At 44.8% G+C, this 22,708-nt stretch overlaps 1 protein-coding gene across 3 annotated transcripts in view; it reads left to right on the top strand.

The window, feature by feature from the left end:
* The first annotated feature begins 2,122 nt into the window (after positions 1-2,122).
* The window catches only part of LYPD6 (LY6/PLAUR domain containing 6), a 40,041-nt gene continuing 19,455 nt past the window's right edge, over positions 2,123-22,708 (top strand). Inside the window, exon 1 of one of the 3 annotated variants that reach the window (XM_087731099.1) lies at positions 2,123-2,236. The gene's annotated coding sequence lies outside the window, so the exon portion shown is untranslated. Of the gene's footprint in view, positions 2,237-5,862; positions 6,030-7,586; positions 7,710-22,708 lie in introns of those variants that run through there. The other 2 variants (XM_087731100.1, XM_087731101.1) reach the window with 2 other exon arrangements.

The following is a 22,708-nucleotide window of genomic DNA, read 5'->3' on the forward strand; positions in this document are numbered from 1 at the left end:
TCTCTCTCTCCCCATTTATTTTTGGGGGTAAGGCTGGCTGCCATCTCAGTCTACAGAGGACTGTTGAATGCTTGCTGTGCCGCAGCAGCTTTACAGAAACCTGTAAGCCCAGTCAGATGCCCATCCTTGGTCCAGGCAATGCCCCGTACCTAACTGGGGCTGCCGTAAGTTCCTCCTCGCATGGGCTTTCTGGCTCCCGTCCTCTCCATCCCGGCGCTGCCTGCTCAGCACCCAGCTCCCTGCCTCCACGCCCAGCCCTGACTAAGGTCTTACGCCCAGAGCTGGCATCTGCCTTTCAAATCACCTGCCCCAGCAGCTTGTCGTCCAGAAACACCCGGCAGCTCTGGTCCTGCGGCAGGGCGAGGAAGGGGAGCCTGCCCTGCCCGCGCAACGGTTTGGTCCTCGCTCCCCTAAAGGCTTTCCTGGGCCTCTGTATTCATCACTTGTTCTGCTAAACCATTTCTCTCTTTCCCAGTCACTTAAGTCCTCCTTCAGCCTTTACCTGACTTGTGGGATACAGTGGTCGAAGGAGGTTTGCCCTCGACTTTTATATTTTTTGACCCCAAGTCAGTGCTCTGTTATGCAATATTTTTTCCTGCAAAACTCTAAGGAATCTTTGAAATGAATATTTATACTATATTAACCCTAAGAGGAAAACATGGACCTCTCCAATGCGCCATGTAGGTAAATAATAAGCAATTAATTCAAGACTTGGGTCTGACTTTGCAGCCTTTCCAGTGAGTGAACAATGGTTACTCTTTAAAAAACTCTTTAAAAAATGAAATTATACATGGGAGCATATACCTGGCAGCGCTCAAAACCCAGCGGACAAAAATATCTTTGGCCACGTCGGCGAGCTGCTTGGGAGCGCTTCTATTTTGCAGATTATATTCCCACAAACGTGGGAAGAGGAAACGGGAGCAGCCCGGAGCAGGACAGACCGGTGGTGCCACGCCGGGCTCCCGCCGGAGCCCCTGCCCCGGATTTGTGCCTGGGGAGCGCGGGATGGGAGCGGGGGACAGGTTGTGTAGCTTCTCCCATCAGCAAGAGCATTCCTGGCTTTATTAGCAGCTTTCAGCTGGCAGGCAGCGCTGATTTGATTTAATACTAATGCTTTTTTGATGAATTGCTGCTTTGAATACTTTCTGCATGACTAATTAATGTGCCGAAATGAATTAAATTGTGCTGTTAAACTTTACGCTAGTATGTACAAACAAACGGCTGGTAGTCACAGCTTTTCTTCAATATTTTATCTAATCTTTGCGTTCTCGGGGACGGGGCATCGCTTGTTATCTAAAAGCCACTTAACTGAGCTAAAATGTGATGTCATGCTTCTCTAAATACGTGTAGGTATTTATGCTCGGTCTGTTGAGAAACAGACTTGAATATAGTGAGATAGACGTAATTACATTCTTTTAATGATAACAAAACCCACTTGAAATTGGCAAGAGATGAAAACCTGCAGCCTCATATATGGAGTTTTGCTTGAGTAAAGCGTTCTGTAACATTACGCTGGGATAAACCGGCGTGATTCATCGCTGGAAAGACACTCCCAGCCGGAGCAGATAGTTAGAAATCCCTCACTATCGACCCTCCTGAAGAGCGGCATCAGCCCCTCCGAGCGGAAAAGCTGCTGGGAATAAGGTAACCCCGCAGCAGCCAGGAGCGTTTCTGTTTCATGTGTGAACCGTGCTGGCGAGGCGCTGGGTTCGCTGCGGAGGGCAGCGGCCGTGCCACGCTGCGGTGGGGTGCCATTCCTCTCCCCGACAGCTTCTCCTTCCCCGTGCTTTTGAATTTGTGCTTTTGAATTTGTGCTTTTGAATTTGTGCTTTTGAATTTGTGCTTTATTGTCCGTAGATTTTTATTTTTCCCTGAAAGACGACTTGTGTAAGAGTAGAATAATAAGATAATTGTTCGATATGTATATATATACTTGCAATAATCCAGCGTCTAATTTTTAATGAAGCACGCAAGAGAGCTAGAGCTCAGCAGGATCCCTGCCCAGCGAAGATCCTGATCTCGCCCTGCCAGCAGAGGGGAGCTGCAGCGGGGCGCTGGCTCCATGCGGGAGCAGCCGGGGCCGCGGCCCCGGGCCCCGCCGGCGGGCGATGGGGGCCGGCGGGCGGTAGGAGGCAGCGGCCGCCCCGGCAGCGCCCCGGGGGGACGGGCCCGGGGTCCCCCCGCCGCCGCGATGGAGACCCCCTGAGCGAGGAGCCGGGAAGGACACGCCGCAAAGGTACGCGTCTCGCTGTAGCCTGGGCAAAACCTCGTCTTTCTAACTTTTTTTTTCCCATTACAGCAAAAAAAAAAAAAAAAAAAAAAAAAAAAAGCGATCTTAGGCTACAAGCCGCTGCGGCTGGCACGTACTTGGAAAACCATGCCGTGTGCGCGGTGAGGCAAAAGGTAAACCCGAGCGCGTCCGGCTCGTTCAACCCTCGGTCCGATTGTTTAAGCTCAATGTATGGATTAGTCGCTCCACTGCGGGAGGAGAACCCGACCCCGGCTTTGCGGGGGGGTCCCTGCCAGCCCCCCCACCCCCGCCCACCGGTTTTGGGGGTGACGGAGGGGGAACAGCACCCTGCGTCTCCCCGCCCCCCCCCCCGAGGGGCTGCGCGGCCGCGGGGAGCCGGGCTCAGCCGGGTTGAGCCGGGCTTAGGCGGGGGGAGCCGGGCTCAGCCCCGGGAGCAACCCCACGGTGCTGGAACCCAAAGCCGGGCACTTGCAGGGTAAAAACCCGTGTGTCCGGCCGCAGGGGCCGTCTGTCCGGGCGCTTTCTGCGGTTAAGGTGGGGTGATGGAGCGGGTTAGGCGCGGTTCTGTGTCCTGCCCTGCTCCCCAGTGGGGCGGTTTGGATTTGGCAGGAGACCGTGGCTGTGATGGGTTTGTTTTGAGAGCCTGCTTATGAAAACGTAGTTCTTTACGAGTTGTTTTCCATGTAAAAGCAAATGAAATAACTGGCTATGCCGTGAGTCTGCAAAAGGGAGCCACATCGTGGGTGCAAAGGAGCTTGCCGCCCTTCCTTGTTATTTAAAAAAATATCACTATGTAAAATATTAGATTATTTTCTTAGACAAATAGTTGTGTTTCCAATTGTAGCCGGTGCATGCGCTCTTTTCTGCTAAAATACGTTTTCTTCGGAGGGAATATTAACAGTTTCCTAATTACATTCTGTAGCTAGTGTGATGGAAAACACTAAATTACGTCACTTGCCAATACAATAGGCAAACTGCATAATTCTCTCACACGTCCACGTGATTTCTTTTATATTTTGGAAACTTTTATTTGGTAACAGATATTGACAGGTATGAAAACCTGCCCAAATTGTGGGATCACCTGCAGGAGTATCCGCTGGGTTTCGTACAGTACGTCGGTAGGTGCCTAGTTGTTGGTTTGTAGAGCATCAGAAGTCCAGGCTGCGCAGAAAAGCCGTGGGTCGTCTTTTTTGTCCGTGTGGGATTCGTTGTAAAGCCATGGCAGAGCACAGGGCCAGTGGTTAGCACGGATTGTGAACTTCCAATGGGCAGCACTGGCACAATATATGTATTCTCTCTCAAAAAAAAATATGTTGCCTGAGAGAGCTTGTTCTGTGGAAATTAAAGGTAAATAACAAAGATCTCGGTATGAGCTGGGTGGAGATCCCCAGTGTGGCCATTAACATACCTTTAGAAAGATCTTTGTTGATTTTTTTTGCTTTTATTGCTGTGGAAACCCCCTTTTGCACAGAGATACGACTACCTGGATGCCTCGGAGCTGGGGGCCGCTGCTGGGCGGTGCTGTCAGGTCAGGCTGGCTCCCGCGTCCCGCGCGGCTGCCGAGCCCCAAGGGTTTCAGACCTGCGTGTTTGGGTGTCTGCTGTGGACATGCAGCAGTGCTGTCCGCTGTGTAACAAGCGCTTAAGGAAGGACAGGTGAAAGGAAAACGTAGGTATTTCTGCTTTAGTAAGCGATGAGCTTGCAGGCTCCATGCGTTGGTAGAGAGGAGGTGTCAGGACGCCGTTTCTTCACTAGGTACACCTTTGCTTTGCTGCGGAGCAAGGTAAAAATAAATCCTTGGTGAGGCACTTACGGGTGGGTGATCGCTGCAATAATAATAGAGATTTAGCTCATTATTGCTGCTCAGATAAAATGATTCCCATCACTCGGCTGATTAGTTATGCGAACACCGAGGAAAGGCTTTTAATCAGGCCGGTCCTCAGGTCTAACCCTGCTGCCTCCTGTACGGCCCCGGGAGGTGCCCGCAGGGAGGGAATCCGACCCTTCGAGTTTCCACTGGCGTTTTTAGGCCAGTGCTGACATAAAAACATTTGAAAAGTCATCCTGGTGGCATTACAGTAGACGACTTGTTCGTTGTAAACCTAAAACTTTATTTATGCGTCAGTGATCCGCTTGTTTAATTATCTGGCATTCGCGTGTCTGATCTTGAGTCTGATTTCCTCCGACTGTCTGCTGTAAAAGGTAAAGTTTAAGTTACAATGTACTTTGGAAATAGAATAAATTATTTTTTCAGTTTTTGCTCATGAGGAGGATTGGGGTTTTCCAATGGAAACCCAAGTCTGAATCCCTTGATCTGTCTAGGCTTCCCACTACCATTAGAAACTAGATTGATCGGCAAGTATAGCGGTTTGAGGGGTGCTAAAATAATTGCTGTACATCCTTCAGGATGTTATTTAGCCACGTATGAACCTGACTGCAGTAAGCTATAACCCCCCTCTCCTTTTGCTGGCCCCCACATTGCACGTAGTGTCTGTCAAATCGATGTGATGGAAGAGGCAGGACAACTCGCAGGGGTCAAGTGATACAACAGCCGCGCTCGGGCGATGGTGACCTCTGCAGAAGAGATTGCAGCATGTATTGGCACGGCTGATGGTTTGGTTCGATAAAGCTCAGTAAGACATATTTAGTTAAAATGAACTCATTTGCCTTGAAAACAAACTCTTATTTTAATCCTAGGGTGGCTGATGTGGTTCCTGGGTAAAACGTGGTGTATCGCCATTGCTGATGGGTGTCTTCCTTTTGTGAGAAGATATTGACTCAGTGAGAATAGCACAAAGCAGGTGGTAAGGTAGAATTGCTGGTGCTTCTTTGGCACTATGAATAGATTTTTACATCAGACAATACCTTCTTGTGATATAATTGGTGAGGAAGGACATAAGTACAGATATATCCCATGCTTATTTCATCTTTTTTTTACATTACTTTGGATTCCATTATTTTTGGGGGAGGACGGGTTAGTTTGAACAAGACTGCCCGCTTGTTGGAAAGCCTTCTTCCTCTTATAAAGTGAATAATTCTTCATAGTTTTCCTTGTTGCCAAGTATCACAATAGCCGTCGTAAGACTTTAGATGCCCATTTTCCCCCGGTGAATTTACCGTGTTCTTTGTTATGTGGGGTGACCTACTCAGAGAGGAGCGGAGTTCTTATCCCTCAGTCGCCATATGTTCGCAGCAATAATTGTCCTTTCCATAAGTACCAGTATTTGGTCTGTTGTGCATACACGGTACTTTATTGTCGCTGATATAGTTTTTATAAAGCTGCTGTGGAAACTGTGAGGGTTTCATGGTAGAGATGTACGTATGTAGGTGGGACTGCTTCATCATGGACTGTATATCATTAACTTAAATATTTTTTATATGTATATACCAAATAAAATCATGGTTTATCATTTGGTACGTGTTAAAAAAGGGAAAAGTTCTCTGTAAATGGTGCTGCCATTTGTACGTCGCATAGCTTTGCGCCTACGTGATCCCCAGTTCAGACCCTTCTTCGGAGCTGCAGGGCGTGATTCGGTCTGAAACCACAATATTGCCATTTATTTGGGTCACAGCAGTGCCAAGGCAGGGCGTGAAGGCTGCCTCTCTCTTAGAAGGGACACTGCAGATGCACGCAGCCGGAGCTGCGCCTTGGGCCAGGAGTTTACTTTGCTGTAATACCCGGAAAATTCTTCATGGAAACCTTGAAGTTAAATGCTGGGTTACTTAGGATGAGGACGTAAAATATCCTGCGTGCTCCTCCGTCGGCACATATTCCTGAGTAAGCTGCTGGGGGGCTCGCCTTGCTGCCTTGCCTGGCTTTATATAAACAGCTAAATATGCTATATGAACTGCTAAATATGATAGGGAGGGATGGGGTCAAATATAAGTAAAAGTTCTATTGTGCCCTTTTATGTGTTCATATGGTATATAAAATTCCTTGTCCATTCTGTTTAAATTCTGGGGGGTTTATCTGACCTTTCCTTCTTTTCCTACACAACTGCCTTCCCTTTAATAGAATTACATAAATTTCTGTCATCGAATTCTGCCTGCAATTACTTTGTATCAGTCAACCTCCTGCTTTTGTGTGTATCTGCTTTCATCTCATTAGCCGTTGTACAGACGAATTATGACTTGTAGGTAGCTGAGTGACTAGCTGTCGGGTGAGTCCTTTGTATACTGAAGGTATTTGGCCAGCAAAACGGTACCGTAAATATTTCAGCATCAGGCAGGTTACAGAATTGCTGAGGGTTATATCAACAAGGGTGTTTCCATACTACGGGATATGCTGTGTGAAAGAAGAAAAGTATGGAAACAGATTAACAGACCAAATTATTTGGATTCAGAAATTGGTTTATAGTGCAGTGAAGAAAATGATTCTGGAAAGCTGGAAGTCATGCAAACAGGGTATTTTCCTGGTATTTTATGTTCAGAAATGCTGAAGGCTGCATACTCATGACCTTGCCTAATTTCAAGCTTATTAGATATGGCTGTGAAATGCCCAAGGGCAATTAAAAAAATTTCTCAAAACAATAGCTTTTCACAGGAGCTTTATATGAACTGCTGCTGTGTTAGTGTTTGATTTTTTTTTTTTTTTTTTTAAATCCCCCCTCCCCAGTAGTTGGAAATTGCTAATTCCAGTCCCTGTTCCCTTTCACTGTTATCATTCCTTTATTCCTGCAGAGATTTTCAGATGAAATCACTTTGCAGTGCAAGTCCATGCTATTTTCCAGCACTCGTACTGAAGCGCTGTCGGGGCGGTTACAGCTTGTTGTCCTTTTATGCCAGGATATTCACATTACTGTTGGGGAAATCAGTGCTTTTTTGTCTGGGTGGTGGAGGGAGGGGCCTGACAAGCTCATTTCAGGAGTTTAATCAGCTGTAGGGTGGATGTTTTTAAGTAAATAATGTGTGTCTACAGCTGTACTTTGGCAGCTAAGGTAACGGTATGCCATAAAGGTTTCAGTCACCTAAAAATAATGTTGGTAGGAAGGAGAAGGATAATCAAACCAAGATGTTCTTCACTTAACCCACTGGATTTTCTCTTTGCCAGCTCCAAGCTTTCTTGTGCAGATTTTCATTTGTTTGCTGTTTCATATTGACGTGCGTGATTTTTGAAGTAAATGAACTAGATTCAGTTAGGTTACTTTTCAGATGTTATTTCTGAGTAATTGAATAAAAGCTAATTTGGGCCGTTGTGTGTATAACCAGTTTCCCAAAATAGCGCTGATGTGAGTGGAAACAATAGCTCTTGTCTCCACAATAATGGAAGTCCTTGATAAAAATTTAGCATCTTAAGATATCGCTCTGTGCATCTGTTGCTCAAGTCATACGGTCTCGTGGGCTTCCAGCGACCGAAATCCCAAGGAGCAGCAGTTTAACTTCAGCATCCCAAATAAGCTTGAACCTTTTCGCCTGGCGCTCGCCTTTCCGATGAGCGCATGCGCTTTATTTGAACGCGGTAAGCAGAAGCAATATCCGACGGGGTGGCCGCTGATATGTTGTGATAATTCTAACTCTGTCTCACGCATGTTGTCAGGGATGAAACGTGTGATGCTCGTGTTTGTTTTGGAAAGGCTTCCCTAAATTACAGCGATGCTCACTTCATTAGAGTTGATCAGTAAAGTGTGTTCAGGCAAGATAATCAGTTTGCTGGTACTGCTGTGCACGTGCAGTTGATTTAGACTTGATTCGTATATGTTGTATAAATACCCACCTCAGGTGATATTTGCTTGAGTGTCGCCACGTAGGGTTTATGGCATAATAAAATAGACCATTTGAATTTTCATAAACAAGGCAAACCTTCAGGTAAAGATGGTTTTGACATGAGCACTAGTGGGTTTGCATGACCAGTTTGGCTAATACTGTTACTGTGGTATTGGGTATGTTTAAGTATTTAATGGAGTTTAAGTTATTCTTACATATTTTATTTTTACTACATCTATTGAGCTCTTTGTTTTTGTGGATGCTGATAAGGAAGAGATGTCAGAAGTGTTCTCAGACTTTTCTGGCCTTAAATATTTAGCCAAAGGAGTTTGTTTTCCTGGGGTCCTTGTATTAATGTAACAAGAGTCTAAAGCTAAACCGGTACAGGGCTGGATTTCATAGAAATCCCTACTGGTTTTAGAGCGCTCTTTCCAGACAAACATTTGGGGCTAAACTGCCGAGGAAGCAGATGCCAGTCTGCAGATATTAAGAGTTAATATCTCTTGAGATGTGTTCATTCCTTAAGGAGCTTCCAGCCCCCCAGCGAGGCTTCTTGGGAGCGAGATAAGAGGGGCTGGCGAGGGTGGTGGCCAGTGTCTTCGGTCCGGGCATCGAGCAGCGCTGGAGGAGCGGGTGAGCATAGGGTAGGGATAGGTCTGTCTTGTGTGGAGCCAACTGTGAATGTTGAACTTGAACCCTGTGTCGTTGGGATAACGACTTTGGGTAGGTGTACCTAGCTTCTGAATGAGCTCATTTGGTGGATAATAATTGTGGTGCTTCAGAGCACCCAAGGGAGTCAACTACAAGAAGTAGTTTGGGGGGAGTGAAAACTTTATTGATTCCTTGCAGCCCAGGAAAAGACTTAAGTGTCCTTGTCCTCCTCGTTTTATCTCCTGTCTCTGCTGAATGAGTGTGTGTGCATGCATATATATGTGTGTGTGTGTGTGTGTGTATTTGCTAGCTGGTCTTCAAGGACTGAAAAAATTTTGAAGTTGTTTTATCCGCATCAGGCAAGCTGCTATGTAAGTATAAAAGTTTCATTGCTATGAAGTTTTTTCAATAAGAGTTTAGCTTGCTTATGCCAAACTGTACAGTACTTTAACATATAATAGAGTACCAAGTTTCTTGTGGTTTTAAAATGTTTTAAAAATTCTTATCATCATTTTCTTACTTTTTCCCAGATAAAAAAGGTTTTAAACAGCTTCTACCTTGGTATACCTTGGTTCTAGGTCTGATATTTGAGTGGCAAAAAGGAAGAAGACTTTCTCATTGGTTTTTGTTCTTGTGAGCGTTTTTCTGTGGTACTGCTTTATTGAGCAAATTTCAGTTCAGGCAGCGAAAAGCTTTGTTAAACCAATGAATTTTTACCCACTTAACAAAGGCAGAATTTTATAGACGCTAAAATATTTTCTCTGGGAATAGCATTTGGTGTTATTTAGTTTGGTGTTCAGACAACAAACCTCTGGCTTTCTGGAACTGGTGAAATAAAAATCTTTGAGTGTGACCCAGTCTGACAGCAAACTAGCCAGCAGCATGCATCGCCCCAAGTAGACCATGAGCCCCAGGTCTGGTGAAGCCTGCTTTCTTATGGCTTTGTGTCTTATGCTGGCTTGTGGTTTGTAATTCAATTTTTTTCCATAATCGGAGCACCTAAAAGTTTGCTTTCTTTCTTTCTCTGTTGGGTTTGGGGGTTTTTTTGGGGGGTGGTGGTGGGTGGTGGGTTTTGGGGTTGGTTGTTTTTGCGTCTAATGAGGTACTAATGTAAGCTGCAGTGTTTCCTTAATGAGGCACCGGGAGGATTTTTCCAGTGCGTGTTCACTAATTTTCCAGCTTCTACCCCCATGTCCAGCCTGACCGAGCGCCACCAATGGGTCTGAGCGTTGCTTTGGATGGAGAAGGGAGCTCAAAGGCGCATAATGACACACTCCCGTACGACGGCAAAAGCCTCCTTTCCCTAGGAAATCATGCTGAAGATAGGATCGAAAGAAGAAGGATGAAAAAGGGAGAGAGACAGTAATATAGATTGCATCAGCTTGCTTATTTGCCCATCTCCAGTTAAAGGGTACAGAAATGGTGGGGTAACCATTGGGTGACTCAGTGCATGGACTGGTGGTGGGATCTGAGCTGGGAAATCCTCGCATATGGAGCTGGGTGTTGTTTCACTCACCTTGAGAGTCCGGTGTCCTTAAAACTTTTTAGCGCTTCTAATAATATAAAAATACTTATTTCCTAGCTGGTTCTTAAATGCCTTTTAGTGGATTAGTTTGAATCACATCAACTAAGAGCTTGATCATCTGCCAGTCGCTAGAGTTGGGCCAAAGCTTTGTAAATTAATGAGCTCAAGGTGATTAGTACAGGTTTTGGTGCTTTGGACCATGCACCAAATTGCTGCCATGCAAGGTCTGTATGGCTGTATGTCTGTCAATTTTTTTTTTCCCCCTTTTAATTCTTATGCTATGAAGGCATTTGCCTGGCTTGGCAGTCAAAATAAACCTGAAGGGCTCTGTCTGGTGCCAGTGAATGAAAATTATATTGAGGTTCTAAAAAGTAGGATCAACATTATAACCACTGCTTTGTTATAGAGACACCTATTGCTGCGATAATTCTGATTCTGATCTCGATTCAAGACCGTTGTATATTTAGTGGGTTGTATCTGGTTTCCATTCAAAGTACGTGTTATGGGAAGAGGTTTTAAAGCCTTGCAGCAACGCTCCTGTGTTGCTATTGTGAATGGAAAAATGTCTTTGTACAAACGTGTTGGTACATCTATCGTGTAGAGCTGCGGAAAGCTGCACAGAGCTTCTGTGGACGCCAACGCATCCTACTGATTAACTGCTGACTGTTAGTGAGTCCAGGAGAGGAACCGAGCTGTTGCTGTTACCCAACGAGGCAAGTTCTGCTGATGTCTTTAGCACACACATTATCTGTACAATTTTTAAAAAATACAGTAACTTTCAGTAAAACGTAGCTTTCTTTGTAAGCAGGAAAGACTCTTGCATTTCATAAGCTCTCGGACAGCTTCAGATGATGGAAAAATGATGTGCGCTGGATATCCAAATTCACTCTGGCATTTGTGGTCCAATGACAGTTTGATGGATTTGGCAGTGGAGGCTCACATTCCTGAGGCTCGTCCCATACCTGCTTGCTAGCTCGCATACAGCGTCTTCAGGAACACAGCACTTCCACGCTGAAAGCCATTTAGTTGATTTTTGTCCCCGTTGGGGAATACTTGATAACTGTGTTTGTTGATGCCAGCCTTTGTCTTCACTCTGTTTTTCTCTCTGATATAATTGCTTTTCTGAGATCTTTACAATCCTCCTCTTTCCACGGATGTCTGAAAACGGTTTACATTTGTTGGATATCATAAGCTTTCTTGAGGCAGGATTATTTTCAAGGTGATTTGTCTTGAAATGATTGCATGTGCATTCAGCAGCTGTCAACAGCATCTGGCAGGGCTGGACCACCAGTTAGCAGTCTTAACTAGATCTGTCTGAGCACCATTCATTTGTTGGATTTTTCGCCTTATTCTCAAGCATTTCAAGTACGACTTTAATATCTGCTTGCTCTTTTCAAATCCAAAATACCTGCAGATCTGTGTCAGTTAACTTGATATTTCTCAGGGCACTGTGTCTCACAACAGTTCCATTAAAATTGGTTCATTTTGCTGGAGTGAGGCTGTAACCGTGGTCTCCGATGGGGCACTAAGTCTCCTTATACCTCTGGGAGGTATATTTATTTTGTCAGTCCTTGGTTGCCCCATCTCCTGGGGTTCAGGTCCATCTTGTCGGACTCGCCGAACATGGGACATATTTGGGGTCCATCCACTGCTGGGCAGCTGGACAAGCAGCTAGGTGCCATTGAAATATTAGAAAAGTCACGTCCCATGCACAGACCTTGCAAGACATGAGACTTGGCTGTCCGATACAGCACTTTCTGTGTCATCTGAAATTTTTTGGTCCTCTAACACTTAAAATGACACGTTGAGATTGCTTACAGAAAGCATCACCATCACCAGATCTTCGGCCATCTTTTGCTGCCATTGCTGAGCCCAGCTCAGACGGCATGGGATGAGCTTACCAAGCCTGGTCCTTCAGGAGTGGCTCCACGGCCGATGCTTGGGGATGGTTGGGCGATAAGAGAGTGCATTTGTGCAGGTAAAATGCTGTTCAAGTTCAGCAGCCATTGGCCTTGGTGTGAATTGTAACATCTACTTTGCAGATTCTCTCCAAATCTGACCCGTAATCATAGTCTTGACTTAATTGTGGTTAAAACTCTCGGGTGTCCACAGCTCTCAGGACTGGTTGGCAGCGGTGGTAAATTAAGATCCAAATGATTTCATGTAATTCAAAAAATAGTGACTCGTCCATCTCCAGCTGGGGTTTGAGGTTACATCTTCCACCCTGTGCCACGTGCTCCGCATCTGGGAAGCGCGCAGCTGGGCAGGAATGTCCTGTGGCGGGCAGATCTGAGCTGGTGCTTTGCTGCCTGCCACCGTTTTGAAGTCTCTCTGCGTCTGTCTGCACTGACTTAAATATAGCCACATGATGTAAGAGCCCGCGCTGTATTTTGTTCTGTGCATGTAGAAGCTGATAGTGAGATAAGATGGTAACTGTGCCTTGAGTTGGATGTATATATTTCTATTAACCCCGAGGGCAGCATTGTAAAAGTGCTCTTTTGTTTCCAGTTTAGCACAGGAAGCTCATTTTGGCTTCATTTAATATTACTGCTCAAACTGGCGGGGAATCAGAAATTTAGTTACATGACATCATATCTCTGGCACAGCAGCATGGCTTGGAGCTTCATAGAAACCAACCCTCCCGATACTAAACCAAAAATTGAACTATTTGTGCAAGGCTGTCGTAACAAGAGAAGGTTGTTAGGCACATTTTTTTTGTTTCTAATCTTCCGCTTCGAGAAGAAAGACAGAATTTTCTGAAGTGTTGCAACGATACCCGAGTATAAGCAAGCACAGGGGGTGACGTTATGGGATTTGTGCTCTGGGGATGGGTGCCTGCCCCGTCCCCCTCCCCTGCTGATATCCTGCAGAATTGTAACCGTGAGGATTGCACGTGTATGCTAAAAAAAAAAAAAAATAATATGCTGGCAGATAAAAATATATGGTGGTTTAACTTGCAAGAGTTGTAGCTACTGTGTTTCTGGTGTAGAGTTTATTTTATTTTATTTCATTTTTAGCTGAAACGGTATAAAGCCAAGACTTAAACCACTGATTATTTTGTTTTCTCAGGTGAATAATTTTCATGGCTATGGTGTGCAAAGGTTTAGGTTTTTATAGTGGGCAAGTCTGGAGGAAACAACTCACTTGTGGAGGGGTGAGACCTTTTTTTGCTTTCCTGTTTTAGTACATAGGGGAGAAGGCAAGGATGTGCACAGAGAGTAAATATAAGAGCAGACTTTACAAACTTCTATCTAGTATTTTTTTTCTTTTATTTCTCTAACATTTTTATCTTGAGCAATGCTTTTTTTTTTCCCCCCTCCACAGGCGTATACATAGAGCAATAGGTGTCAGCTTGTTCTGGAGGAGTCGGCTCTGGTGCCCCTCTTCCTTGTAAACAAAGCTGTAGCAGAAAGAGCAGACACCTGATCAGAGGTGGAAGCCTGTTTTCTAATTAATTCCTGATGCTTCTCACACTGCTGTATAACTTTATAAGGAGTTCAGAGAGATACTGTTCCCCTGGTTCGGGAGGCTTGGCTACTGCACGCCTTATCCTGCCGCATCTCGGCAGGCCTAGATTTCTTCGGTTACCTGTCCCTTCTCTGCAGAAAGGTATATTTTTAAAAGCGCTTTTTGTATTGTGAGGGGTTTTGTACGCTGCAGACAAGGGACCTGGCTGATGGTGGGTTGAGAGTGTGATGATTTCTTGGTGCCAGACCCGACGGCACTGCTTTGGCTCCAGCGCTTGGATGAGTGGGGTGTGAGCAACCTATTTTTATCGTGTATTCGTAATTGTGGTGCTCGGAGCTGCGGCTGCAATTATGAGCTTATGTGTAAGGTTGGTGTGGGTGTAGGAGGTGCCAGGTCCGGAGCCGGTCTGTGGGAGCACGGCCGAGCTGGCGCCAGGCTTTGCGGGAGGATGCTCATCTCACCCTGCAGCGCTGCAAAAGCCCTCCAGAGCAGGTATCTGAGGTCAACAGAAGTCGTCTGCTGACCCAAATGTCATCGCATCCAGCCCCAGCATACCAGAGGAAAACAGATCAGGTGAAGCGTCGTCTCATGGGAATTTCTGGTTTCCACACATTTTTGGAGTTAGCAATGCTTTATACTTAAATGTAGGATCAAACCCTGCAGACTTCCACCGAGAGGAGTGTTGAGGGTGTAATCACCGAGATAACCCCACATTTTTCAGCCTGTGTACTGCTACCAGTGATCCCTGCGTGCAAAAGCCAGGCTGGAGCAGGAGCTGTGCGTGCCCACAAGTGCCCGTGCCGTGAGCATCCTTGCATGGTGCCGTCTCGGCTGCTGCTCGCTCGTGTGGCTCTCCCAGGCGGTGCCTGGGCATGATGCTGGGGCTAACGGGGGCCACGCGCCGCTGTCAGTGGCCACCCCTTCTTGGCCTTCTCTTGGCCCGCTTTATCTGCGGGAGTAGGTGTAGCCCCCGTGTATTAGGGAGTGCAGAATCCATGAGCAAAGCTTTCTGTTGACATTACAGTACATATATATGTGTGTGTGTATATACATATATATATACACACACCTTGAATTACACACTTTACAGAAGCTTAAAGGGAGTTTACTTGCTCCACAGGTGCTGGCCATTTATTGAAAATAGAGAAATACATGAGAGAGACTTCTCTAGATAAACATTATTTTGTTTTTTTTTTTAGCCCAGAACTCTCAACCCCACTGAGTTATTTAGGGAGAATAATTATTGGAAATGGAATCTACCAGTGAAGGAATCATGGGTAACAAACTGGTTTTCATAGGAAAAAAAGAAGGAAACAAATAGGAAAGGGGAGTGGGGTGGGATTACTCTTCAAAAATTATATGAAAAGATTCAAGATACTGAAGGCGAAGGTCGTCTGGTGCATTTGGAGGTGGCTGGTGTTGGGGAGAACGGACAGCTGATGGGAAGCCTCACCGGCTTGGCACTGTTTCTTCTAGCTGCCGTGGCCCCTGCCCAGGATTATAACAGCTAATCATTGCAACCGGCAATGACACGCTAGCACGTGCTAACGCCGAGCCTTCGTTTCCGAGTATCACCAGAGCTGACTTGACTCACGAGTTGGGTGGAAGCGGTCAGTGCCCGGAGATTGCGGAAAGGTCCCCGGTGCTGTAATTTCCCTGCAGTGCTGCAGAAGCTGGGGGCTCTCCTCCGGACATAATAGATTTCCATTGCCCTTCCCAGTGTGGAATTTTATCAGATAATTTGCTCTCTATTTATAGTGCTGGTTTGCTCCATAATATAGTCTCACTTTTTATAGTTCTTTTTACAATGTCTTTCTTGGATTGGTAGTTTGAGGTATTTACAGCTAGTGCATGTTTTACTTAAAAAGAGAACAGAAATGCCTTTTTCCTTTAGTTAGAGCCCAACATGGATTTAAACACGTAGATGGTTTTACAGCCAGTGACTTGTGACATAATTAGAAATTATGGAAATTAAATCAGTCTTTCAGTGCCGAAATGTGTGTCTGTTGGCGAGTATGGTGGGGACGATCATAGATGTTGTCGAGTAATCTGTGTTTTATCTATAATATTCTTGGAAAGGCCATCATTCCCTATAAGAAGCTTGGCCTGATTTAATTTTTCATGAGGTCTCAATTACATATAAAAGAGAAATTAACTAAAATAGTGCCATAGAAAGCAATTTGGAATTCCTCTCATCAGACATCTTCTCATGTATCCTTCGGACCAGTAAGATTTTTGAACTTTCAGCCCATTTGCTGGTTAGCCTCTCTGTTGGCTTTAGGGCGTAAACTTCTATCATACTTTATTCTAGGCTGATTTAATTTTTTTTTTTCAGGTTTTCAGTGATCTGTAAAATCTTTCAAAGAAGCGGTTCTTACTAGTGCTTGACTTATTGTCTGGGATTTTTTTTTTTTTTTTTCTTTCTTTTCAAACAATGGTATGGGCCACGTTTGCTGGCCTGGTTGGGCTGTCAGCTGTGTATCGTGCACAGCAGTACTGGCCTTGCTGACCCATGGGCAATGCTTTGTTAATGCCAAGGAGCCTTCAGCCCTTTGGAGGCGGTTTCTCAATGCTTAGGGAGGTCTTTGCTAGGAAAGAAGTATAATGAAATATAATTGTATTGGCCTAGTGCTTAAGTTGGAAAGCAAAACCATACAAAGTTTCAGTTCAAATGTTTTCAAGAAAATGGTTTTATTTTGTCGTAAATATTCCTTTGTATTTGTTGGGGTAAAAATACAGCAGTGTTGTGGCTATGATTGTGCAGTGTCTTTGCTAGAAGCCCATCTTCTCCCAAGGCTGGAGGAAGAGATGTTCTCTCAGGCTCATTATTTATAGTGGTATATGCTTACTGTCAGCATGGGAAGTAATTGTCAGAAAAGGTCAATTTTAGAGAAATTAGTAGATGAAGAGCAGTGTATTTTCAAGTCAGATCGACATTTCACTGATCAGACATGGATTCCTCAACAAGCTGGGGGTAGGACTGAGAGTGGAGATCAGGTCTAATGAAAACCAGTAAATCATGGTCTTCCAGCAGTGAAAATGTCAGTGGTGACATAATGAAAGCTATATATTGTGGCCTGTGGAATGCCAGATGATTCATGTGTGAAAATTAAGTAACCGGTTAAATCGGGGGGGCACATTTTGAAAACTACGCCTGCTTTTACCGTGCTCTGTAGGTGAGCGGTTAAGGCAGATGAGTTGGAGCATGACTTTGAGGTATTCTTCAGCTATGCTGGAGATAAGATCTCTTAGCTGGCAGACACTTGAATTACTGATGATACTCCATAAACACTCTCTACCTTGGGAAAGTGGACTTTTAATGCCAAGATGATGAGGCATTTGGATCTAGCAACAGGCACAGCAGATGAAGAGATAAACGAAGGAGCAGAAGAGTCTGAAGTGAAGCTTGGTCTCCAGGAGGTGAGAGGTTTGATGAAGCAGACTGAAGATAGAGCAGGAGGAGGTCTGCCTTAGCTCCCAGTTACTGATATTGAATACGTTATTTAATATCATCCTTAGCTCCCAGTTACTGATATTGAATACGTTATTTAATATCATATATAATATTTGCCATCTGGTGAACTAATGATACCAAAGCATCTCAACTGAACGAAACGGACAGTGGCAGAGGTGACAGTACATGGAAAGGTGGTGGGTGGAAGGTGTTAACAAAGGTGTTAGGGCAAATGCACGAGACATCGGGGTGCGGGGCTGGTTACAGCTGAAGGCAAAGGGGGGATGAGGATGTCAAACCGTGGCAGAGGCTGCCTGACCACCCTGCGCGGGCACCTGCCCCAGCTAGGCTTATCAGAGGCACGAGACCGAAGGGGTGACAACTCCTACATTGCAGACATGTTCCAGGATGGAGGGGGAAATTATTTTTTTGGAGTTTAAAGCTTAACTAATACCAAGTAGGGGTTATGTTTTAATTCGTGAACCGGAGATTGGTAAAGTTGCCAAGCAATACGTACTGATCCAGTGTGACCAGCTGCAAAATGATCTATGGAGGTCCATGCTCCAGTTTACCCCAGTGAAGCAAGTAAAGCGAGACCCATACCTGTTTGTACAGGTGTGCCTCTGCAAGCGCTGCCACAGAGGCAGGAGAGCAGACCCATTAGCTTCTGCGTTTTCCTCATTTTCTTATGGGGTGAAGTGTGAAGAGACATGGCAAAATTGTTCAATGAATGTGGTTTTCTCTCCATCCTGGACAACCCAATCTCTTCACACCTCGGCTCCCGTTCCTTTTCTCTGCTGATGTCGGGCACCGTCCAGCCCTTTGCCCTGGCTCCCAAGCTTTGGTGTGCTTCACTCTCCTGCTTTTTGTTTGTTCTGGTTTTATTACCAGAACCAGGGTTTTCCTGTTATGATGGGCACCAGGTGGTGATCCCCTGACTCTCAGGATCTAGCCCACGGAGTCCTCCTGCCAGGTCCCCAGGGGTCTTTCTGCCCCCCTTTCCCCTCAGCCCTTTTTTAGGTACCTTTATTCATGCATGCATTATTTCTGCCATGACGAAATGAATGTATGAATATAATTTTGTTATTTTGGGAAAATATCAGCTAGCCAAGCTTGTCCCAAGTTTTAGGGAGATTTGCTTTTTCTATCCTTGTGCACTGTTATTATTTGAAGCTAACCATGAATCAACACAGTAAATAACTGATGAGCTCCAGGTAATTATTTCTGGTGGGTTAAAGTAACAATTGGAAGAAAAAAATAAACAACCACAAAACAAAACATCCAAAACAACAGCAAAAATAACAAAAAAATCCTTTTCTGAAATTGCTTGCAAATGAGTAGGTCTGGTTTTGTGAGAAATCCAGGAGGATGAGAGCCTGGTTTTGTGCTTGCAGTGATTCTGGTGCAACAGTGTTTACCTCTGTGCAGCATCTTGATTTACTGTTACTAAAAAAGAACAAATAGAAATATATGCATTAGCTTTATGACACGTTAGCAGATAATTAATGATCATGGGAATGTTTTCCTGTTTAACCGTGTCATTTAACAACAGTATTTTTGATGAGAAAGTTGTATTATGCCCGTATCCTTGCTTACGCGATTTGTACGCAGTAAAACGGAGGAATGACTGACAGTGATTAGCTATAAGTGAAATGTAGGGAGGGTACAGAGCTTGTATGAAAACCTAGCGAAAAATTAAATGCGCAAGGAAACGGGTACAAGAGGGAACGAATACCTCTCTGCTTTAGTCCTGGAGTTTTCTGCCTACGGTTAATTCCCTTTATAAGCAGTTGCCTCCAAACTGAGCTCTGAACAGCAAAGCGGTTCAGATCACTTTAGCTTCAGAAAGATGAATTAAAACCAGCATTAATTCAGCTATTTGGCTTGCGTTGTGAATAGCATATACATGCTATCTAAGGCTGCAGGGCAAGTGCATCTGTAAATTGTAATGGCATTAACAGGGGTGGGTGACTACTGCAGGGGAGCTTTCTATCAAAGCAAAGGGTAAAGAACCTTCTGTAGGAAGGTAAGTATGTGCTGCTGCTCGGCTTCACAGGCCGCGTACGTGCCGACAAGTACCAGGGAGCCCACTGAGGTCTCCATCTCGGAAACATCCGCAGAAACCCATGGGTTGGAAGCTTGGAACAGTCATGGGAGTGGTGGCTAAAATGAGGATGGCATTTTATAGCTTCCCATCATGATGGTGATGATCATTTTCATTTAATTGGCTTTATTTTCACCAACAAGTTAGAAAAATAAAGGAATTAAATGGCTTTTTCTGGGAGGACAAGTGCCAAATAATTAATTGGCCATTGAATTAAAATAACACTTGAAAGTCTTATGAAGTGTGTGTGTGGGGGTGTTTGTTTTGGGTGATGCTGGGTTTTGTTTTTCTGGAAAAGCTATTGAAAATCTGAATAAATTAATGACAGTAGTGTTTGTTTACTCCGTGGGTTAACTAGACAGCTGAAAGAACACTAATTGGTCAGTTCTAATTTGGGTTTCTTTTACCTGACTTTAATGATATGTAGTGTTTAATAATGATGTGTAGTATATCTAATGTTTATACCAAATAAAATATGCATTAAAATCAGAGGGATGGCAGTGGAATAACTTTGAGTAAAGCTTTATGAGAAAAGTATTTGAATTTCAGTATCACATGATAGAAAATATGAAAGCAGATTAATTTTGTTCTTCTAATGTCACTAATTATGGAAATTTCTGCAGAGAGAGATTTCCTACAAAGTCTGTTATAGTCCTTGTGGAGCAAAGGGTGGCGGTACAAATAATAAAATAGTGCAAGAGAAAGGTCTTATTTATTTTGATGCACAAACCAGGTTTTGGATGCCACCTCTGACTCAGCTAGATGTGGACGCACACAAACACAAGCTACTTTTATCTATCAAGAGAAAAATGAGAATGAGATACTTATCTAAAGGATCGTTGTGTGAGGCTCGGGTCGTTGTTCATTAAACTTTATGTAGGTGCCACGACGTATAGCTGGGATGGTCAGCCCATTCCCAGTTATTTCCCTGAGGGCTAGCCGCCGACATCGGCGCAGCGTCTTCTGCAGCCCACTTTGAGATGAGCTCTTTGGAAATGAGCAAAAGCAGACGTGTTGTCCTCCAATGTGTCCCCTCCCTTTGTGGCTTGCTGGTATTGTTGGTGCCTTGCGCCAACGGGAATTCACGTGTGAGTCGGGAAATAAAAAATGGCATGAACTCCGGGTGAACTGCCTGGGGAACAGAGCCCTTCTGCAGCCTAATCTGCGCGGGTCTGGGGCTGGAACAATACCACCTGGTGTTCGTTAACTACTACATAAATATGTTAAAGTGTTTGGGAAAAACCCATGGCACCACAGCGCGAATGGGCAAAGCAAGGGAGTTCATTAATGTCTCGCCCGTCGCGAGGAATAGTAACGACCCAATCCTGTTTACACCGATTTTGGTGAAAAAGCTCTCGTTTCTCTTCTGCGAGGGAAAAGCTCAAGTTTTGAGTTAGTTCGTGATAATAAAATCTCATTTCCACAATATCGGGGCTGATCTCTGAACTTCTACAAAGCTCGCTTTGGGTCGATGCCGAGCCGTCTGTGACTCGGTGCCTAATCTAGCATGTCAAATGTGCGGGGTGATGTCCGAGAAGAACTGTCACAAATCGCTCTGCAGAGCGGAGGGGGAAGGCATCAGCCGAGCCAGGACACAATGGTGCAGATTGATGTATGGTTTTATTAAAGCACAGTTTGTTGCATGACGGACAAGCGTTTTGGCTCACTCTTTCACGTCTTCTGCAGTGTTTAACACAAGACGTTTCTTGTTGTCAATACTTTTGGTACAAAAATGCTGAGCCTAGCCTTGCAGGAAAGTGGAAAAAATAAGTATTTTCATTTGAAGATGCTCTTTTCACCAAGTAGATTTTGACATGTCACTAAGCTGTTTTTTTAATTTGGCCCAAGCATGCTTGGTTAATTGGGTAGAACTCATTTTTGTAATCAGAAGGGTTCGGTGCTTTGGCTCTCTGCTTTGGTCTCTCCCCAATTATTCTGTGTAACAGCCTCCTTTCACAGCCAGAGCCATAACCCTGCCCATTCGAAAATGACGGGTTTGTTTGGAGACCTTTTTCCACAAAATCCTGCCAACCCTCTCTTGCAATTTTTTACAGTTTGAAATGTTTGTTGCTGTAGCACAAATAGGCTGTTCTCTTAGTTTATCCAGGACTGACCTTAGGCTAAGCAGTTGTTCCTTTGATCCTTTAGGAATACTGAGTTCGTGCTGATGATCTTCCTGGTCTCTAGACTGTCCCAATTTTCTAGACTGAACAAAAATGTAACCTTAAAAGCTCAGTGGGATCATCTAATTCTTTTAAAACTGCTATGTATATACATCTGCTAGCCTGGTACATAGACTAGAAAACTATTTTGTTGAAGAGTTTCATGTCTTGGTTGCAGATTAGATCATTTGCCAGCTATCTCTTCGTAAGCATGAGGTACATTCTCCTGTTTTGTCTGACTTCACTTGTCTCTTTGGCATCTCTTTGGCTACATTTTATTTGGTAACATTGCAATATTTTTCCCTTTTTCCTAGCAGATGCCTTGCATGGTTGTATCGTCGGTGCTTCCCCGTGTTTTAAGTGGAATGCTCTTGCTTATTGGGTTAAATGTAAATAGGAAAGATGGTCCAGGATGATCCTGATCGCTGTTGCCATGCTGAGCCTCACCAAAATTTAACTTACTGCATAGGCTCAGGGCCTCATTTTCCTTTTCCCTTGGCGAGCACCACCACCCTGCCCGCTGCCCGCACCGTTTCATGGGGTGGCCGCCAACCCTGGACCGGCAGTTGCAGCCTCTATGCCCCGAAAAACCCTTCCCTGGGTGCCCTGAGGCCGGCTGCATGGAGCCTTGCACCTCCTTTTAATATGAGACTTTCACAAGGAGCAGAAAGGAGCCGTATGCAATGTGTCGTCCACACAAATAGCATCCCTGCCTTGGAGAGAGGACCTGTCTCAGCGGCCTCAGTGAACTTAAATGTTTCTTTAGGAAATAGTTTTACCCCCCCCTCGTCCCCTTTGCAGAGGGGCCTGGCCACTGGAACTTGACAAATGTTTTTTTTGCTTCTTATTAGCAGGAAAATCCCAGGATTTCAGTGCTCACGCATGGTTTCCTTATCCTCTGTCTGCGTGGAGCCAGGCTGTCTGGGGGCTCTCCGCGCATTGAGGTCAGCCCATGTGCCATGGGACACGGGAGGGGCGAGCGCCGGCTTCCAAACTTCCCATCTTACGCCAAATCCCGATCTTATGCATCCCATTGAGTTCAGGGCTTACTGCCCCTGCTGCCTCTATTGCATGCCATGCAAAAACCCGGGGGATAGGTCTTGAAATGATCTATTAAATCATCCGTGTCCGGCTTGCTGCTAATTCAGAAGTGTTCAGAGCCACAGTCTTGAATATTACATGTAATTTAGAAAAACTAGTGGTGTCCCTGCGCCACTGTGTGTTATATATGGTGGAGTGAAATGGGAATGAATTATGCCTGACTTTGAATATCTCTCCTTCTCAGTTTGACAATTAATTTGCATAAATTGTATTTTCTCATGTGAACGTCATGGCCTGCCTGAATTTCAAGCTAACTTTTTTCTTGTTATTTATGCCAAATACTAAGTAT

This window comes from Nipponia nippon, unplaced genomic scaffold, assembly GCF_047370975.1.
Source record: "Nipponia nippon isolate SJK-2023a ecotype South Korea unplaced genomic scaffold, ASM4737097v1 scaffold_5, whole genome shotgun sequence".
Classification (NCBI taxonomy): Eukaryota; Metazoa; Chordata; class Aves; order Pelecaniformes; family Threskiornithidae; genus Nipponia; species Nipponia nippon.